The sequence below is a fragment of the Cornus florida genome, unplaced genomic scaffold (genome assembly GCF_030987335.1).
Source record: "Cornus florida cultivar Cherokee Brave unplaced genomic scaffold, ASM3098733v1 CherokeeBrave_3.0.0_Hap2_Chr09, whole genome shotgun sequence".
NCBI classification, from domain to species: domain Eukaryota; kingdom Viridiplantae; phylum Streptophyta; class Magnoliopsida; order Cornales; family Cornaceae; genus Cornus; species Cornus florida.
In genome coordinates, this window is record NW_026775579.1 from 31246892 (window position 1) to 31264962 (window position 18071).

The following is an 18071-nucleotide window of genomic DNA, read 5'->3' on the forward strand; positions in this document are numbered from 1 at the left end:
AGAATACTTTTCTGCAAAAGTAAATATACGTATTTCATGGAAACCACTTAGAATGAAGATACGTGAAGTCAAAAACCAACTCCAAGCACAAGAAGTGAGGTTATACCAACAAAGTGACAAACGGGAAAAAGACATAGTAGGGAAAAGGACGAAAAAGTGAATAGTATCCGAAAAATGAAAATATGGAAATGACTCAGTCCTTAAAGGAAGTTGTTAATCCAAAGAAAAGAGTCTCGAACACCATCCCCGAGCACTCAAGATGACACTAAGTGATAAGAAACTGAACTCAGAAAGGAAAAGATCAACGGAAAAAAAATATCCGTGAAAATCTAAGAAAAATGAAAGGAATGAAAATGACCGGGTTATTACATGTCCATGGGGACAATTGGAAGTAGAATGTAAAACACTTGAACAAGTCATGTGAGATTCATTAGATGCACGATGATGAACATGATTAGTGGAGAAAGACATTTGATTCATTGAAGTTTGGTTGATCAAGAATTGATCAAATCTTTGAGATAAGGATTTCATCTCGGCGGCTATATCATTGGAATTGTCAACTTGATATAAGCCGATATTCTTCTTTCCACCCAAGTTTCTACCATTTTTAGAAGTTAAGGATCTATGCATTGAATTTTCAGTCATACTTTCATACAATTACCACAGGTCATCCTCATGCTTATCAAGGAAAGACCCACCCATAGATGCATCAACCATACCCTTGTGACTATTCGGCAAACTTTCAAAGAAATATTGAACTAGTTGCCACTTAGGTATGTCATGATGTGGGTATTTCCTAAACAAATTATTAAACCTTTCCCATGCCTCATAAAACATTTCCCCATCCCCTTGAGAAAATTCACGAATGAAAGTCCTTATGGCATTGGTTTTATAAACCGGGTAGTACTTCTTCAAGAACTCTTGTTTCATTTCTGCCCAAGAAGTTATCAAAAAGGCCTAAGATTGTTGAACCAATATTTTATCTTATCCTTAAGGGTAAAAGGAAAAAGTTTGAGTCTTAACACTTCTTCTGGCATGTCCGTGTATTTCATGATAGAACACACTTCAAGAAACTCGTCCAAATGCTTGTAAGGTACTTTACTTAGAAGTCTATGATAGTTGGGAAGCATTTGAATGGTTTGTGGTTTAATCTCATAGTGATGTGCTCTAAATGGGGGCAATTGAATGTAAGTAGGTGCATTATATTCATTAGGCACATAATGGTCTCTTAAAGCAATGGGAGGATTCACAATTGGTGGTGCTAAACAAACACCTTAATTAGCTTGAACCATGGGAGGTTGTGGAGCAAAAATTGGCCGAGGCATGCCGAATGGAACTTGGCCTTGTTGTTGTGGGTGAATGAATGGTCTAGGCATGCCTAATGGTACTTAAATGTTTCCATGATGCACATTAGGGTAGAGGATGCCTTGTTGGTCTATGTGACCAAGGTCCTGCACATGGTCTTCATTTAGTTCCTCCATTGGTGAAATGGAGTGATGAGAACTACCTCTTCCCCTAGGATTATGAACAACCGACTCAAGATGCAAATTAGGGGGGACAAGAATAAGATTTAATGACCTACAACCATGCATACACTAGCTAAACAAATAACAAGTAAATAACAATCACTTCGCCCCCACAACAAATCAAACAACAAACATTCTCCACATACATTAATCCCATACTCCCATGCTTGAAAAACATGCAAAGAAAATTAAATTGCCTCCACGCGGGCTTATGATTTATCTAAGAATTGAAAAACTTACCACCACATGGGCTAACGATTTAACTAGAGATTGAGTTAGAAAGATCTCACAAAGGGTCCTTAAGCAACTTCAATTCATTTTCAATTTTCAAGCCTTGTTATGCTTTGCATTTTTTCTAGATTTTAGCCCTTTTTACTTTTGCTTAGCTTCACTTAGCTTCCTTGCTTTTAATTCTCCTTTGCTCAACTTCCTTTGCTCAATTCACCTAGCCAAATAAGAACAAACACAATAAATAACTAAAAATAAAGTAAAGAAAAGATACAATCAAAAGAGTACTAATTCCTAATTTTTTCCAAAACACGGCATTGTCAATTCAATCCGCGGCAACGGTGCCAAAAACTTGGTGCGTGTCGTGATGTACAACCAAATTTACGCAAAATAGTGTGGCCAAGTTTTAAATTTATAAATGCCACTATTACCTCTAACTAAAAATATAGCTAGGGTGAGTAGGGATCGTCCCAAGGGATTGTGGGTGCACTAGCAATGGAAACAATATATAGGTTAGTAGGTCGAGTGATCAAAAGTGGATTGTTTGGTTGATTAGACTACAAACTAAACTAAACAAGTTCAATGTAAAATAAGCAATTTAAATGAAATTTAGAGAAAATAAGAGAGTGAGGTCTTGGAGTCTAGAGGTCACCACTAAATATCACTACTCTAGACATTCAATGTATAATTAATGAGGGGAAACACGTGTTGCAATTTGAGAGTGTGTGATTGATTGTTTCAACAAGCATGGATGACCAATTTAGCATATATTGTCTAAGCAACCTAGTGAATAGCATAATACATCAAACTAAGCCATTAATCCTTCCTTTAAGCACACAATCCAAACACATCACATGGTTAAAGAATAATACTATTTGCATTCAAAAGCATGGAACATCAAACAACAAGCATGAATTGTCCTCCCATCTAACAACTAAGGTAACTACACTAAAACTAAGCTAAGGGCATGAAAATTAAACTAAATAAACTAAGGGAGAGGCACAATCCATCAAGACATGAGTATGAACCATCAAATAAACCACAATAGTATTCTATTAAGCACTATGCCTTGACAATCTCTAGATCCATAGCATCAACACACATAGACATGCATTAATAACATAAAAACTAGAGATAAACACATGAACATCTATTTTAGCATACATAGACATATGGATAGAATAATATGATCAATTGGAAGTATTAAACTACACAAATCATTGAATAAACAAGATTCATATATAAAATAAGTGTCAAGACAAGTTTATAACACAAATCCCCTCAAAATACAAAGCAATAGAGTCTAGAAGACATACTTAGGGCTAACTCTAGCCCTAAGAAGATGTTTAGCCACTCATTGAAGTAGTCATCCAACCCTCAAGGGCTATCTCCATGGTAGGAATGACCTTCTTCTTGATAAAAACCCTAGAAGAAAGGAAGAACTCCCAAGAATGTATCTCTAGCCTCTCCTCCTCTATTTTCTTCCTCTCTAAGAATGTTTATAAGTATATCTCTTCGTATATGTGTAAAAAGTAGCTTAAATCTTTATATAGGTAGCTCAAGTGTCACACCTAATAATCTGGACTAGTGCACAAGGGCTCCTCCAATGATTGCACCATGAGACAACTTTTAATGAGCTAGAACTTATTTTTTTCCATACTTGAGGAGGTTCGATCGATCGAACTGTGGTGAGATCAATCGAACTTAGGTGAGATCCATCGAATGTTGCAGAGATTGATCATCCTTGGCAGCGTCTTTTTGAATAAAGACAAATCTCTGAGATATTTTGGGATATTTTGGGAAAGAAATAAAAGTAGAAGGTGGGGTGGTAGGTGTGGATAAGATCGAATATTTTTGATCGATCGAAGAATGATTGGATCGATCGATTGAAAGACTATTCAACAAACCATATTTCGTTCTCCAATTTCAAGGTTTGCCCATCACCATTCAACATATATCAAAGTTCAGTCCAAATCAAATGTTTCCAAAAACAAAAACAAAAAACAAAAAAAAAAAAAAAATACAAACAATTTTCAACAAAAATTTTATTTTGTTATTTTACATTTTTCATTTTCTTGCTTTTTAATTTTTTATATTGTTTACAATTTTTATATATACAAGAATATATACAAAATGACAATTAAAATGCAAAACTTAAATGTAAAAATAAAAAGAAAATAAGAAACAACATAAAAATAAAAATAAAAATAAAATGATGCAAAAATGAAAATCTAAAAATTTGGAACTTACCCGGCAAATTAGAAAGTAGAGGAGAATAGAGGAAGAGATTTGAAGCAAAAACGGAGGTTTTTCAACCTCGCCGGCGTCAGAGGAGATGGCCAGAGGTTTGCTGGAACCTCGTCGGAATTTGTGAAGCACGCCGGAGCTTGGTTTGAATCCTCCTTGGCCTAAATCGGCCGGAGGTAATGAAAATAAGGAAAATAGAGAGAAATGGAGAGAGTGGAGAGAGGAAGAGCTTGGCCGTGGCCAAAAGCTCTTTGCCACCTTCAATGGAGTCAGCAGCAACGGGATTAGGGTTTCCTTTGGTTGCCGCTGGCTTTAAAGAAAAGAGGTGGTGGTTCGGGGATGGTGATGTGAGGGAGAATGTGGTAGTGAGAGATGGAGAGGGTTGGAGGAAGAAAGAGAATCGGGAAGAGAGAGAATCGGGGGTTAGGGTTTGGGGAGAGAGGGAAGATAAATATGAAAAAGAAAAGAAAAAAAAAAAAGAAAGAAATAAAGAAAATAGAAGGGAGGAAAAAATAAAAAATAAAAATAAAAATGAAAACAATAAAAATAAAATAAAGAAACTAAACAGTTAAAGGGATTTCCGAAAAATTTCAAATGACGCATTTTCGATCGATTGAAAGACTTCGATCGAATGAACCCTTAACTTTGATCGATCCAAAATGGATTTTGATCGATTGAGATTGCCTTCAATCAATCAAAATGGAATTTGAAAGGTCCTCAAGCTAGGTGATTCGATCGATCGAAGTGGGACTTCGATCAGTCAAACTGGAGTTCAATCGATCGAAACCTCACTAGCAATACCCAAAATGCAAGAAATGGCCCGTAAGCCAGATTTTTCAATTCAACTCATATCTAAACGACGCAGAAACATATAAAAATAAAAATGAGGGAGGAATAGGGTTGTCAAACCCTATGAAATGCACTAGTCTTTAACATCTCTAGCAAAATGTTGGGCTCTTTTAGCCCGGATCAAAAATCTTGTTGGGCATCCCCTCCTTGACCGGGTAAATGGCCTCTTGAATCCCACCCAACAAATGGTTCCCTAAAGAACTTGTTGGATTTGATTCAAAAGAGATTGATGGCCATTTGTCAATGCAACTATTGGGTTTCCATGCCCTTTCAACACTTTGTTTCAATACAACATTCTTTGAAATCATTTTGGAAGGTAAACCTTTGGAAATTTTATTTCCAAGCAAAGACTTAACTTTATCAAATTCATTTTCAAGACACTTTTCCACAACACACACTTCTTCATGCTTGTCCATTGAACTTGGGGTTGGATTCAATATGTTCAATTTCACCTCCATATACCCAAATGAAATTTTCATTTTCCCGTCCTACAATTGATGTTGGCTTTGGCGGTTGCCAAGAAGGGATGGCCAAGAATAACTGGAATTTGGCTCTTGGGATTTAGGACCGGTTCCGTGTCAATGACAACGAAATCGACCGGGAAAAATAATTTTTCAATTTTAATCAACACATCCTCAATAACACCTCGGGGCTTTTTGATGGATCGATCGGCTAGTTGCAAAACTACCGATGTTGGTTTTAAGTCTCCTAAGCCCAATTGAATATACACCAAATATGGAAGAAGTTAACACTTGCTCCTAAATCAAGAAGAGCCCGGTTAATGACATGGTCACCAAGGATGCAAGAAGTAGTAGGTGAATCGAGGTCTTTAAATTTTGGAAGAGTGTTGTGTTGCAAAATAGAGCTTACTTGCTCGGTCCAGACCATTTTCTTTGGTGCTTGGCTTTTGTACAGTAATCAAGTGAACATACATCAAATCCAAATCCATGATTTAAATATCGAAACAACTTCCAAAATGCAATTAAATCCATGGAGTAATAAAGTAGAATTTAATTAAACAAAAAAAGTTAAATTCTCTAAATTCTAAGCTAATCCAAATAACCTCAATTTAATATATATTGAAAGACATGTCATGGTCATCATATATATAACATTAAATGACAAGTTAAGTGATTAAAACACTTAAAACAAAATTAATTAAGCTAATTAATTAATTTGCTCTAGATTTTTAAACAATTCTAAATGCCCTCAATTTATTCTATGTTTGAGAACATGCCAAGGCCTATTTAAATACCACATTACAACTTGATTTAATGCTTGATACAACCATGTGAATTAAACTTTCACTAAAGATAAATATTAAATAAAAGTTATAATTCTTAATCAAATGATCCAAATTTAATATATGTTAACCAACATATCTAAGAATAATTTCCTAGCATGTTACAATTCAAATCAAAGTTATACATCATCATAAATTTTAAATCTTATACAAATAAATAAAATTACTAACTTTCTAGATTTGATACAAGGCATACATATATGTTGTATAATCATGGCAAACACACAATACAACAGACAAATAATCCTAAAACATTCCTCACCACAATTGGAATGAAAATCCCAATTACCGCTGAAATGAAATCGCCCCAAATTTTCGGTCCGCAAAACAGATTTTTCAGCTTGCTACTTTCAACTAGTAAAATTCATAAAAAATTCAATTCTAACCCAAATTGAATGAATCCAAAGCCTAATGAAAGCTTAAACACTATAATTTGATAATATCAATTTAGTTTGACAAAATATTGTCCCAATTGAAAAGGTTTTCACCCACAACTTTGAAACAAATTCTGCCTAGAAAACACATTTTCAGCCTGTAGCTTCCAACTTTGAAAATTCATGAAAAATTCATTTGACATTCAAATTGGGCACACCTAATTTATTTTGGAAGTAAACATATGAGAGTGTAAAACTGAAAATTTAAGCCATGATCCAATGTCAAAAGGTTAGTGAAATAAATCATCTAAAAATATGTTTTCCAGTTGCAATAAAAACATTGACAGTAGATAGTTTTGGATTTTTAAAACAAATTAGGAATGCTCTAAAATTGTGAAAAAATTCTAAGTAGTGTAAAACCCATTGGGAAAGTTCCAGTAAAAAGTTCAAGGCAATTGAAGTACCACAGCTCTATATAAAAATTCATTTCCGGACCTAAAAGGAAAAGCTTCAAATTTCCAGCAAGTAGCTTGCAACTTCAAAAATTCATAACTAATTGATTTTAAATCCAAATTACATGAAACCAAAACTAAATGAAAGCTAATTGAGTATGTTTTCATATTCTATATTTAATTTGACAAGATTAATTCCATGTTAAAATAGTATAAGGGAAAAATACAAGTCCTTCTCTTCCATGCATGTAAAACACTCAATAATGACGTAAAAATACTTCAAAATAGTAGATCAATACCTCATTAGAGAATTGAATCTCTAGAATCCAAAGAAAAACTAGGAGTTAGGCTAGATCCTTCAAGGGTTTTGAAGAGGCGGATGAGAGGAACAAAAATTATTCCAAGCTTTATGGTCTAAAGTAAGTGGAAAGGCCTCACAGATCAATGTCAATGCCTAAGGCTTCAAGCTCCATCCATGGAGGCTAAGGTTTTCTTATAAGGAAGAGAATGAAATAGTGTGGTTAAGTGTGAGTGGAGGAAATAGAAATCCTGCACTCACTTTGTGCTCTTACACCATGGTCAACACACACATCTATGGTCAATTGCACAAAAACCCTCATTTAAAACCATAATCCCAAAGTGGCCCAAAGATATTGGCAAGACTAAATTGTGAACCTACACTTGTCACCAATTCATGGCTCCTTCCTAGGCTTAATCCCACACCTACACTTGTCAACCATCCAAGCCAACAAGTGGGTGAATCCTCACCCTCCGAATGTCATCATCCAATGCATTAAAGTGTTTCCACACAAATGGCAACAAGTGAACCAATGAGAGTGGAACACTTGTCACACTTTTCAAAAATTGCGAAAAGGTCCTTTTTGAAATATCTTCCAAATTTAATTGCAAAATGGTCCCCAAGATGAACAATAATTACTTTATTTAATTACACTAAAATCCCACAAGTTAAGAATAATTACACTAAAGTATCCATTAATGCCCCTTTATGAAAGAAGTAAGCAATCAACATGCTTTTCTAAAAAAGTAAAAATACCACTATAATGGAAATCAAATATCATGAATGCATGCAAAACCGGAATCATGTGAATAATGTTCGGAAAAATAAAATATGAAAATGACACAATCCCCAAAGGAAGTTGTCAATCCAAGGAAAAGAGTCTCGGAAATCATTCCAGAGCACTCGAGACGACATCAAATGATGAAAAACCGAATCCAAAAAGGAAAAAACAACAGAAAAAAAAATCCGTTAAAATCTAAGAAATAGAAAAGGAAAAAAAATGACCGGGTCATTACTACCTTTCCACCTTAAAGGGATTTTGTCCCCAAAATCTAGCCCCAACAAAACAAAAAGGCAAAACCAAGATAACTATGGAGTACATCTCTGAGTATCCCTCACAACATGCTACGAAAACAATCCCAAAACTGAAGACAACGTACAACCCCGTGTCATTCGTACCCACGTGCTCACAATTGGACAACACCTCAAAAGAAAAGTGATCACTTGGCCACACCACAAGTCAAAACTCACACACAGAACTTAAGGCCAGATGAGGGAATGGAAGACAACAATCTAAAGCACCCCTCCGGACGAACCATCATAAGGAACCAAAAACAACCACCAACAAAACTCCAAGATATCCATGAATCAAATCAAAGTACTAAACAAAGACAACATGGCAGTACGAATAGCGACCAGAACCCGCCCACGACGTACTCAAATGTGTGGTAGCAATGACAATTCCTAGTGTCCGCCCACACTTACTCGTCAGTAAGGTAGCATCGACGGTAACTAGCACCCGCCCACAGCACACAACTTATACGGTAGCATGACAGTATAAGGCACCAATTCATAACCTGCCCCCACTAGGTTTACCCATGAAACCTCTCGATACAAATGACTTCAATGTAAAAAATGATCATTACCAAAAGCACTACGGAAACCAACATTTTGTGAGAGTTAAGATATGGTCCAAAGATGTCCAACCGGACCATCCTGGCTAATCCCAAAACTCTGACAACAATGCCATAGGTACCGCTACGCTTAAGGCCTTAAATCCTTAATACAAAAAGACCAACAATTTTAACATCTCAAAACACTTCTATCAACAACATCAATTACGAATCCAAAGTCTGACAAGCAAAACAGCATCTCCACAATCCCAGATATCATCCTAAAATAGATCAAGTATAAGACTACTCACCGTAATCAAACATCGGATCAAAATCCCTATCACGGATAACTAGATCCTTGAAATACAAGTCCACGAAGTGGCACACACATCAAAATCTTGACAACCAAGGTCATAGAACAAGTCTCTCAAAATCGTACTTGATAATACCAAGCTAAATCAAAATTCCTCAATTTCGATCCATCTATAAACAACCACTGGAAATACGATTCCTCAAGGCCATGCCTAGTCATAACTAGGACGAGAAAACTCCACAAGCAAGCCATACCCAACATGGATCCTCCAAAACTCCTCCTAAGAGTCAACCACATCCAGGCCTCCAAAACTGGAACAAGTCTCCAAAAGATATTCTCAAAAGAGCATCGAGCTCACCTCACAAATCAAACATTCCTCAAAGATATGGATAGAAGTCTCCGTAAAATAATCTCACACCAATTAACTCACTTGAGCACCACAACCGTCAACAACCACGACAAGAACTCCCCAAGGGAAGACACAAAAGAAAGGGGACCACTAGTCCTAAAAAGGATAACACCACGACTCTATCCCTGAAATGAAAGACAACAAAGTCAACGACTTCACCCCTTACATGGAAGTAAGTAGACCAAAATCTATCAAATCCTCACCAAGGACTTAAGACAACAACGATGATCCTCATGGACCAACCAACCCCAAAACAGTGCACAACGCAACGGAGGGAAGAGACTCACTCCTTGTGAAGTCTTTAACACGAACCAGCACAAAACCATTGTGGAAACCAGCATACAGACTACGTGCGACCAAGGGAAATGAATGGGAAAACCAAACCTGAAAGTCATGCATATGACAAGGAATGCAACTACCAGAAAGAGAATCTACTTACATAGATGAAAATCAAAAGCACATGCTGCACGTCTCCACATAAACATAAAAGCATGTCATTAAAGCGCAGTAACAACATGGCATCTCGAAGCATATAAGAAAGGCATGCTATTGCCACACAACAAGAAGGCAAACATAGATAGACCTCCACCTACTCATGCATCACAATATCATAAATCATACTACTAACATGGTAGTAAATGAAACTATAGAAAACAAAAGTGATGTAACAATGAACCCTATGGACATCGTGTCCTAGAGTGCCTAGGTAAAAAGGAAGGACCAGTCCTAGCCATACACTGACTCCAAAAACCAATGCAATAACAACCTGTCTCAAAACAAACGTGAGCCCTTACCACAATGGTAAGACTCTTACAATCCATCTCTGAATCTAAGGGTGACACTACAAGTGACACTAACAATGCAATGCTCTCTCTACCCGAAGCATCTATTAATCGACTTGACCCCAAAAGCATCATCGCGCAAGGAGAACTCAAAGAAAATGGCAACTCTAGCCATACAATCAGACAACCAAATCGATCACTACGACTGATCCCCAAAACAACCATCATCATTGTTGATCAAAAGGATTGCACCTGTCGAAACAAAACCTAATGCTGATTCCATCCGAATTGCACTTGTAGCTTGCCAGTACAGTAGCATAACAGTGCCATGCACCTGCCCATAACGTACCCGCCCACGAAAATTGCAATCTCAGAGGAACCTTCCAAAACAACCAAGGATCCCAAAAGGTCTAAAACCTAACCATGGCCTAAAATCGACAAATCCAGTACTACGGTTGTGCCTAATGGCTCACCCCACGAGAGCCTAAACAAAAGGTGTCTCTCCACCTACCTCAAAACCAATTATAGGTTAACAACAACCTAAACTACAATACAACCGTGACTACAATCACCATCAACCTCAACTCGAGCCTCAATGACCAATCTCGTGTCATGCCAAATATGTAACACAGTTATACATATACAAATCTGATCTACAATACATCATATGTCATGTTCTTTACATAATAATTAAATCATGCTAAACAAACGGCATACTACATGTAGCACGTAAACACATAAAGATGTTATCAAACCAAAACATGTTATCATGAAGCATATAAACACATAGAACATGGCAACATAAGCATGATATGCACCCAAAACCCGTCGTCTAAGGTATTGAAACCTAGGAGCTTTGATACCACCTGTAACGACCCGGATTTCTTAACCCGATGCGTTAGTGATGAACCAGAAGTTGACCCGATAACGGACCCGAAATGCGGAAGCGAAATAAGCCAAATGACCTCAAGAGATGTACATCATCCCTAAGGCCCCAAAATGACTCTCCATGCAGCTACGAAACTCAAATGAGCCAAGCAAATGAAGCAAGAATGCCTAACCTGAAAAGAGATGAACTAAGGGCAAAATGGTCATTTCTCACTAAAAAGGGTGCCACCGTGCACACCATTGGAAGGACAATGAAAAATGAACAAAATTAGACTCAAGAATCATCTAATTCTGAGTCCGGGCAGAAAAGATATGAAATTCCAACACCCGATGCGAAAGTTATGAAGCAATGACTAACATTTTCCAATATTTTCATAATAAACTATGAAAACAAAAGTGCATAGAAAATGAGATACATGTCATTGGCCTCCGGCCTCATCTCATACATGTTAAATACATTGAAAAGAGTGCACTTACGTACACTTTACATATACAAATCAACGAATACAAGTTTAAACAAATAGAGATACAAAGAGGCAACTTATGCTAACACTTGCATAAAATAGAAACTTAGAAACTGTAAGCCATCCAAGGAGCAATGGAATCTTCAAATCCTGAGTCCTATACCTGAAATATGCCCCAGTATCATAGGGGTGAGTAACATAAACCTACTCGTGGGAGATGAGCATGCATCGACCTAGCATTTTACAATTTTATCACCTTATGGTGAAACATGTTAAAGGGGTTCATGCCACCTAACGTCTATGTCAAGAAGAGACCCAGGGAGCATCTTAAGCTACCTATATCATTTATATCATAATCACATTGTTCATGCAATTCAAATAACATGGAAACATGTTATACAAGGCAACAAGATATAGATTCTCAAAGTCTTCAACTTGAAATCCAAAATATAAAAACAACAAGTGTGGGTCATGCCACCTAACGTCTATGTTCAAAATGAATCTATAAGGTCATTCCTAATCTACATTTGAACATCAAAACACAAATTATGATATCGATGTAATTTAACCAACAATGGAACTTCCAATACAACGAATGAAGCATGCTTTCACAAAGCTACATCTTAAGCTCAAAATAGGAAATCAAATAAGGAACAACAAGTTACGATATCATCTAGTTATCAACTTGAAATGAAATACGAAATCAAACAAAGTGGATACTCGGACGTCACGCCGGACTAAACCAATAACATAGTTACTTTAGGGTTACTAGCCCATGGGTAAACTCCCTATGTGCGCACTAGACTATATAAAGGGACAATCTCCCGTACTAGAACCAAGTCCTAGCCGTAGCCAAACAACGACATCCCCAAGTTTCCAAAATCAACAAATTGTGCAACAACGTATATATATCAACATGTACATACAAGATATCAACTATTTACCAAGCACAATCCAAATTTTGGAAACTTATACAATACATGCTCAAAATTCACAACTACTATGGCATGAAAGATGTCAAATACAAAGTGTGCAATTCCTTACACATAACAACAATATATTCAATAAGGAAAAATATATTCTCATGAATATAAAAGTAACAACTATGTTATCCAATGCTCAAAAGTAATCAAGTGAACATACATCAAATCCAAATCCATGATTTAAATAAGAAACAACTTCCAAAATGCAATTAAATCTATGGAGGAATAAAGTAGAATTTAATTAAACATAAATAGTTAAATTATCTAAATTCCAAGTTAATCCAAATAACCTCAATTTAATATATATTGAAAGATATGCCATGGTCATCATATATATAACATCAAATGACAAGTTAAGTGATTAAAACACTTAAAACAAATTAATCAAGCAAATAAATTAATTTCCTTTAGATTTTTAAACAATTCCAAATGCCCTCAATTTAATCTATGTTAGAGAACATGCCAAGGCCTATTTAAATACCACATTACAACTTGATTTAATGCTTGATACAACCATGTGAATTAAACTTTCACTAAAGATAAATATTAAATATAAGTTATAATTCTTAATCGAATGATCCAAATTTAATATATATTAACCAACATATCTAAGCATAATTTCCTAGCATATTACAATTCAAATCAAAGTTATACATCATCATAAATTTTAAATCTTATACAAAGAAATAGAAATTACTAACTTTCTAGATTTGATACAAGGCATACATATATGTTGTATAATCATGGTAAACACACAATACAACACACAAATAATCGTAAAACATTCCCTACCTCAATTGAAATGAAAATCCCAATTACCACCGAAATGAAAATCCCAATTACCACCGAAATGAAATTGCCCCAAATTTTCGGTCCGCAAAACAGATTTTTCAGCTTGCTACCTTCAACTTGTAAAATTCATAAAAAAATTCAATTCTAAACCAAATTGAATAAATCTAAAGCCCAATGAAAGCTTAAACACTATAATTTGATAATATCAATTTAGTTTAGCAAAAATATTTTCCCAATTGAAACAATTTTGATCCACAACTTTGAAACAAATTCTGCCTAGAAAACACATTTTCAGCCTGTAGCTTCTAACTTTGAAAATTCATGAAAAATTCGTTTGACATCTAAATTGGGCAAACCTAATTTATTTTGAAGTAAACATATGAGAGTGTAAAACTGGAAATTTAATCCATGATCCAATGTCAAAAGGTTAGTGAAATAAATCATCGAAAAATATGTTTTCCAGCTACAATAAAAACATGGACAGCAAATAGTTTCGGATTTTTAAAAAAATTTAGAAATGCTCTAAAATCGTGAAAAAATTATGTGTAGTGTAAAACTCATAGGGGAAGTTCCAGTAAAAAGTTCAAGGCAATTGAAGCACCACAACACCATATAAAAATTCATTTCCAGACCAAAAAGGAAAAGCTTCAAATTTCCAGCAACTAGCTTGCAACTTCAAAAATTCATAACTAATTGATTTTAAATCCAAATTACATGAAACCAAAACTAAATGAAAGCTAATTGAGTATATTTTTATATTATATATTTAATTTGACAAGATTAATTTCAAGTTAAAATAGTTTAAGGGCAAAATAGAAGTCCTTCTCTTCCATGCATGTAAAACACTCAATAATGACATAAAAATACTTCAAAATAATATATCAATACCTCACTAGAGAATTGAATCTCTAGAATCCAAAGCAAAACTAGGAGTTAGGCTAGATCCTTCAAGGGTTTTGAAGAGGAGGATGAGGGGAACAAAAAGTATTCCAAACTTTATGGTCTAAAGTAAGTGGAAGGGCTTCAAAGATCAAGGTCAATGCCTAAGGCTTCAAGCTCCATCCATGGAGGCTAAGGTTTTCTTGTAAGGAAGAGAATGAAATAATGTGGTTAAATGTGAGTGGAGGAAATAGAAATCCTCCACTCACTATGTGCTCTTACACCATGGTCAACACACACATCTATGGTCAATTGCACAAAAACCCTCCTTTAAAACCATAATCCCAAAGTGGCCCAAAGATATTAGTAAGACTAAATTGTGAACCTACACTTGTCACCAATCCATGGCTCCTTCCTACGCTTAATCCCACACCTACACTTGTCAACCATCCAAGCCAACAAGTGCACCAATCCTAGGCCAACAAGTGGGTGAATCCTCACCCTCCAAATGTCATCATCCAATGCATTAAAGTTTTTCCACACAAATGTCAACAAGTGGACCAATGAGAGTGGGTCACTTGTCACACTTTTCAAAAATTGCAAAAAGGTCCTTTTTGAAAATATCTTCCAAATTTAATTGCAAAATGGTCCCCAAGATGAAAAATAATTACTTTATTTAATTACACTAAAATCTCACAAGTTAAGAATAATTACACTAAAGTATCCATTAATGCCCCTTTATGAAAGAAGTAAGCAATCAACATGCTTTTTTAGAAAAGTAAAAATACCACTATCATGGAAATCAAATATCATGAATGCATGCAAAACCGGAATCAAATCCGAGCACAAAAAGTGAGGTTGTGCAAGGAAAAAGGATAAACGAGAAAAAGACAAAATGTGAATAATGTTCGAAAAAATAAAATATGGAAATGACACAATCCCCAAAGGAAGTTATCAATCCAAGGAAAAGTGTCTCAGAAATCATTCCAGAGCACTCGAGACGACATTAGGTGATGAAAAATCGAACCCAAAAAGGAAAAGACAACGGAAAAAAAAAAATCCGTTAAAATCTAAGAAAAAGAAAAGGAAGAAAAATGACCGGGTCATTATAATTTCATAGTGATGTGCTCAAAATGGGGGCAATTGAATGCATGTAGGTGCATTATATTCATTTGGCACATAATGATCATGCAAAGTAAAAGGAGGATTCACAACCGATGGTGCTATCTAAACACATTGATTACCTTGAATAATGGGAGGTTGTGGTGCAAAATTGGCCGAGGCATTCCCAATGGAACGTGACCTTGTTCTTGTAGTGGAATGAAAGGCTTTGGCATGCCTAATGGTACTTGAATATTGTCAGGATGCATATTAGGGTGTAGGTTACCTTGTTGGTGTATATAACCAAGGTCCTCCACATGGTCCTCATTGATGTCTTCCATTGATGAAATGGAATGACTAGAATTACCCCTTCCCTTAGAATTACGAACAATAGATTCAAGATTCAAATTAAGTGGGACAAGAGTAAGATTAAACGACCTACGACCATGCATGCACAAACAAAACAAGAAGAAGCAACAAGCAAATAGCAATCACTTCTCCTCCGCAACAAATCAACAATCAACAAACCTCCACATACGATGATCCCATACTCCCATGCTTTGAACAACATGCAAGAAAAATTAAATTGTCTCCACGCTAGATCACGATCTATCGAAGAAAATAAAAACTTGCCTCTACGCGGGCTCATGATTTAATTAGAGAAAGAGTTTAGAAGAGCTCACAAAGAGTCCTTAAGCAACTTCAATTTGTTTTTTAATTTTTTTTCTTTGCCTTGCTTTGCTTTGCAATTTTTTTTTTTTTTTTTTTTTCTGAGCTTTTTATCCTCTTGCTTTGCTTTGCTTGGCTTGCTTGCTTCTTTTGCTTTTCAATTTCCCCTTTGCTTCACCCTCTTGGCTGAATTCACCTAGCCAATCAAGAACAAACACAACAAATAACCAAAATAAAATAATAAAAAAAATAAAGACAAGATCAAAAGAGTACTAGTTCCTAATTAATTCCCAAAATATGATGGTGCCAATCCCGGGCAACGACGCCAAAACTTGATGTGTCGTTTACCCAGTGCACCAAATTGCATGCAAAAGTGTGTAGTGTGGCCAAGTTTAAATTTAGAAAATGCTACTACCACTTCCAACTAAAAATATAGTTAGAGTGAGTAGGGATCATCCCAAGGAAAAGGAGGTGTATTTGTGATGAAAATTAGTGTCGGATTAGTTGGTCGAATGATCAAAGATGGTTGGTGATTGTTTAATTAAACTACAATGCACTTAAAACTAATGCAAGTAAATAGTAATCTAGAAAGTAGGGAAAAGATATAGGAGAGAGGTCTTGGGCTTAGAGTCACCACTAAGCTTCACTTCATCAAACACTAGCAATTGTACATTAATGGGGAAATTAAAATTGTAACTTGTGTGTGTGTGACATCAATTGAAACTAAGCATAGATGGCAAATAAGTATAGATTATCTAGCCAATTTTAATGAATAGCACAACCTATCAAATGAGACCAATATCTATTCAATTAGACCACAATTAATGCACATACAAATATCTAGAGACATGCACTCTTTGCATTCACAAGTATGGAACATCAAGAAAGAAGAATGGATTGTTCACCTGCCTAAGAAATTAAAGCAATTACACTACAACTAGGCTAGAGACATGAAATTAAACTAATTAAACTAGAGATGTGATACAATCCATTAAGAAACAAGTGTGAACCATCAAATAAATCACAAGAGTATTCTATTAAGCACCATAGACACACATAGACATGCATCAATTTCATTAAATCTAGAGACAAAAACATGAACATCAATTCTAGCATACATAGACATATGACTAGAGCCAAATGATTAATTAAAAACATTAATCCATACAAATCAAGTAGAAATTACAAGATTTATATTTATTAATGGTCAAAATATCTATTACAATTAAAACCCCAAAAAAAAAACAAAAGATAGGTTTGAGAATCAAGCCTAGGGGCTATCTCTAGCCCCAAGAGAAGGATTTAGCCACTCATTGTAGTGGACATGGAACCCTCAAGGGCTAGCTTGGAGGTTGGCATCATCATCTTCATCCTTGCTTTCTTCTCAAAACCCTAGTTCTAGAGCGGAAAATTATTTTTTTCTCTATTTTGTAATATCTATCTATTTGGTATGATACAATAATGTTTAATAAATCAATTACATACTCCTTTGAGTAAGGACCAAGTTAGAATTATAGCCTCTGATTGGAGGAAATTCGCAACTACACAAGTTAGGTAGAAATCGGCGCGCTCGGAAATTAGACAGCTCACTGCCAACAAGCATGTTGATTGATCGAAGATGTTCGATTGATCAAACACTTGACTTCGATCGATCAAAACTGACGTGGCATCAAAAACATTTTCTGGTTGTATCCACTTTGCTCAGCTAGCATCCCCCTGTTTCGATCGATTAAAGACCACTTCGATCGATCGGGACTTCCCTTCGATCGATCAAAGTTCCCCTAGAGCATTCTTCTTGGCTTCGTTCTAACTTTGCTCCTTAGCTGCAAAATAAGGCTAAATGGCTTTTGTTAGCCTATTTAAACTTTATTCACCTAAAATAGACAATAAAACAAATAAGT

At 35.6% G+C, this 18071-nt stretch overlaps 1 pseudogene; it reads left to right on the forward strand.

Moving 5' to 3' along the window:
- Positions 1-775: 775 nt before the first annotated feature.
- On the forward strand, positions 776-873 carry LOC132275680 (small nucleolar RNA R71; annotated as a pseudogene).
- The last annotated feature ends 17198 nt before the right edge of the window (positions 874-18071 follow it).